General features: G+C 38.5%; 1 pseudogene; it reads right to left on the bottom strand.

Moving 5' to 3' along the window:
* Window positions 1–2,923: 2,923 nt before the first annotated feature.
* On the bottom strand, window positions 2,924–3,973 carry LOC101579470 (annotated as a pseudogene).
* Window positions 3,974–4,349: the final 376 nt, after the last annotated feature.

Genomic DNA, 4,349 nt, shown 5'->3' with positions numbered 1-4,349 from the left:
ATATTATAGCTGTGTAAACTCAGCAAAATATTCTAAAAGAGTCCAGTAGCCCATAATAGCATTGGGTCTTCTGTTTAACTGGCAATGACAGAAATAAAAATGCTATTTTAAAGAGAATAAAAAATAATAAAAATTAGAAATGATACAGAATTTTAAAAAACAAATGATAAGAATTCAACAATGGTCATATTGTATATTGTTGTCTTCAAAGTAGTTATTCATATTATCACATATAAGCATGTAAAATTGGTCCAAAAATTTATTGGTTCAAAAATTTTAAGCATTAACTGTTCCTTTCAATAAACACAAGGGAATTAGTTGTACAATTATCTGAGCGTGTGTGTGTGTGTGTGTGTGTGTGTGTGTGTTTCCCTTCCTTCTTTCTTTTGTTTCTCCTTTCTCTCATCCCAGTTGTTCTTTCATTTTGAGCAGTTTCTTTCCCTTTCATTAAATCTACTGTACCTTTTGGATTCATTTATCTTTCAGGTTATTACACTAGGGAGACAATATGACATTTACGCACATAGGTCTGATTTCTTTCACTTATGAGTATGGTCTCGAGTTATATCCATTTACCTATCAAAGCCTCAAGTTTATTGTTATTTATAGCTGAGTAATACTCCATTGTATAAAAATACCACATCTTTTTTATTCATTTCTCAGTTAATGGGCATTTGGGTTGTTTCTAAGATTTAGCTGTGTCAGGGGCTGAGGACTTAGCTTAGTGGTCTAACACTTTCTTGCAAGCTGGAAGCCCTAGGTTCAAAAGCAGAAAATAAACCTCAACTGAAAAACAATCACAAAAAAAGCTATGACAAATTCTGCTGCTATAAACATGAGTGCACATATATTGCTGTAGTATGATATTTTCAGTTCTTCTGGAGAAACATTCATGAAAATAGCTGGGTTGGATGGGACCTCCAATCCTAACTTTTTGAGGAATCTCCACACTGATTTCCACAGTGGTTGTACTGGTCTGCACTCCTACCAACAGTGGAGAAGTGTTCCTTTTTCCCTAAAGCCCTACCAGCATTTGCTACTAGTTGATTTCTTTATGATAGCCATCTTTTCTAGAGTGACATGGAATCTCAGTGTTGTTTTAATTTGCATCTCTCAAATGACCAATGATGTTGAGTGCTTTTTCATGTATTTATTTGTCATATGTATTCCTTCATCTGAGAGTGTGTATTCCTCTCAAATGTTCAGTTTTGGATTGGGTTTTTGAATTTTGGTGCCCTCAATTTTTTAATTCTTTGTACATTCTAGATAGAAGTTCTTTGTCTGATGGACAGTTGGCCTAAATGTTCTCCCAATTTGTGATTTTTCTTTTTACTCTTTTGGTCAGTTCTTTTGATATGCAGAAACTTTTTTGAAAAAATGTATTTAGTACAGGGTCTACAGGGTCTTGCTACACAGATCAGACTCGTGATCCTCCTGTTTTCAGCCTCCCAAGCTCTGAGATCATAGGCACGTACCACCATACCCAGTGTCAATCACCAGGTCAGCGTGTCCCGGGGGCAGGGCCAGCATGGTAGGCTGGGGATCAAACCTCTGGCCCCTGTGTCTGCCTAAACAGGCATTTTCATTTCCTGAGCCATTGGGCCAGCCCAGAAACTTTTCAAAAAGATGAGATCCTAGTTGCTCAAACAGTGAAGCCCAATGCTTCCATAAATTTTCTAAAAATGTTTTTGACATATTTTATACACCTATAGGCTATAGGAGAACATGGCAGACATAATGGGTTTTTTCCCCCATGATTTGATTTGTAAGAACTTTGTTATATTCCTTCACAGTCTGAACAAAACTCTCAATGTAGTTAATACTACTGATCAACTACATATTCCTTGTAGGAGCTACACTAAAAATGCAAACATGATAGGTACTTCAGAAAAGGAGTGTAACTCAAGAATGACAAAAACTCAACCTGTAGTGAAAGTAGAAAGGAGTTTCTCCACGATTTCCCTGAAATATCTCTCTTCATTATTAAGGGCAGTTAAGCAAGGTGTAGTGGTGCACACCTGTAATGCAGTACTCAACTGGCTGAGGCAAGAGGATCACTGTGAGTTGGAGGCCAGCCTGGGATACCTAGTGAGTTAAAGGCTAGCCTGAACTACACAGAGAGACCCTGTCTCAAAAAAACAAACAAACAAATAAATAAACAAACAAACACAGCAGTTAATAGGAAACCAACAAGAATGAGTAGCACTTTATCCAGTCTTCATCTATGTGTCTGGATTAGATAGGATCAGAGAGCCCCTGATCTCAAAGGGATAATAAGGCATGCAAATTCCAGAGACAAGAATCTACACCTAGTAATGTGCTTTTGCTTGGCCCAGAACTTCAGATCTTTGGAATGAAGACTGTAATGTAACTAACCATCATAGAAAAGCATTTATAGAGTCAGCACCCCTTAATTGTTCTAGAACTTATAATGATATATAGCTTGACCTGTCTGTAACACTTTGTTACATTTTGAAAGAAACTGAATTTGTAAATCTATTTAAGGATAAAATTCTGTTCTCCTAGACAGAATCCTGTATAACTAAGTAGGGAAGACAATTCAATTTAGTAATATATTTTAACTATATAGTAAAAAATTATATATATATATATATATATGATCATGTACTTTATTTATTTTTTTTATTATTGCATCTTCATTGTTAGCAGAGTTCCCAGCATTTAACAAACATCTGGAAAGATCAAATAAGTTAAAAAAAATTCTCACAAGTCACACTTTGCAATGATGTCTGCTCCTGATTAAACATGGCTCTACCAATATAGCATTGCCTAAAGTCTGCCTGCAGTGAGCTCAGGTACCACATGGGTTCCAAAAGCTGGGCTGAAACAGGTCTCACAGGAAGTGAGTTCCACACAGTGAGAAGACAGAATCCTTCTGGTCATCTAATCATGTGATTCAGCTTCAATGTTTGGCATTGAAAGAATTCTCCTCCAAATACATCATGCCAGGTATAATTAATACAAGACCTCCAGTTTCTGTTGAAGCTGACAATGGCTGCCATCTCCTCATCACTTAACTTGAAGACAAAAACCTGAAAGTTTTTGGTAATGCGAGTTGGAGTCACAGACTTGGGAACCGCTGTCACATTCCTTTGGATGTGGAACTGGATCATAATTTGGGCTGTGGTTGTTTTGTGATTTGCAGCAATCCTCTTAATCTTGGGATCTTCCAGTAGTGAAGGGCCCTCTGATTTGGCCCAAGGTCTGTCTGGAGAGCCCAGGGAGATGTAGGTAATGGCAAAGATTGCCTTTGAGTGACAGTACTGGATCAGTTTCTCCTGGGTAAGGTATGGGTGACACTCCCTCTGGTTCATTATTGGTTTATATTTCAGCCCAGGCTTGTTCAAGAACTTTTTAATGTGGAAGTGGTTGAAGCTGGAGACACCTCATTGACCAGTTCCTCCATGACTTCCTATGCATCCAGGAATGTTATTTTAACTGGGAAGGATATTGTGTTTATCATCTCTGGGGATGAGTTCCTTCCCAGCCTGAAGTTCCTGTGGAAAGTGAATGAGGTAGATGTCCAGGGAGTCCAGTTTCAGGTCCTTCAGGGTCTTCCATCAGTCCTCCCTCACCAGGTTTCTCTCAAAGAATGTGGACCACAACTTGCTAACAATGAAGAGGTCCTCCCACCTCATGAGCTTCTCTTGAATCTTATCTTGGATGGCTTCCCCCACCGCATTCTTGTTCTGACAGGTGTGGGCACAGTCAATGTGGTGATATCCTGCATTGATGACCACCTTGGGTCCGGGGAGATGGCTCAGTGGAATAAGTGCTTCCCTGGCAAGCGCAAGGGCCTGAGTTCAATCCCTGGTTCTGCAAAAGAAAAACAACAGCTAGTAGTGATGACCACCTTAACAGCTTCTTTGACTTTGCCTGGGGGAGACTTCCAAGTGCCCAACTCCACAGTAGGCATCCTGGCTTTGGCGTTAAGTTCCATGAAGGTGGCCATGGTTGGTGCAGAAGTACTTGTGAGGGAGCAGAAGGATGTCCTGTGTCCTAGTGAAAGGACTGGCACTCTATGGCCAAATACTTTAAACAAAACCTCAGTAACAAAAACAAGAGAGTCTATTTTAAAAATCAAAATGATTGGACTCTATAAAGCATGTTTAGCCTTAATATTCTCCATTGTTAAGCAACTAATAAGATATTTCAGAATGGGAAAGAGGAAATAGAGCCAAATAAATAGTAAAACTTATAATGTACAATCAATTTATATTCTTTCCCCTAAATAGTCCTACTTGCATCTTTCCCAATTATATCCATCATCTAGAAATGTGTTATTCTTTTAAAAAATACCTTGTGTTCCTTATCTAGCTTAAATATTT

The sequence above is a fragment of the Octodon degus genome, unplaced genomic scaffold (genome assembly GCF_000260255.1).
Source record: "Octodon degus isolate 3935 unplaced genomic scaffold, OctDeg1.0 scaffold00091, whole genome shotgun sequence".
Classification (NCBI taxonomy): Eukaryota; Metazoa; Chordata; class Mammalia; order Rodentia; family Octodontidae; genus Octodon; species Octodon degus.
The sequence above is the reverse complement of the archived record's forward strand: the minus strand, read 5'-3'. Positions and strand labels throughout refer to the sequence as shown.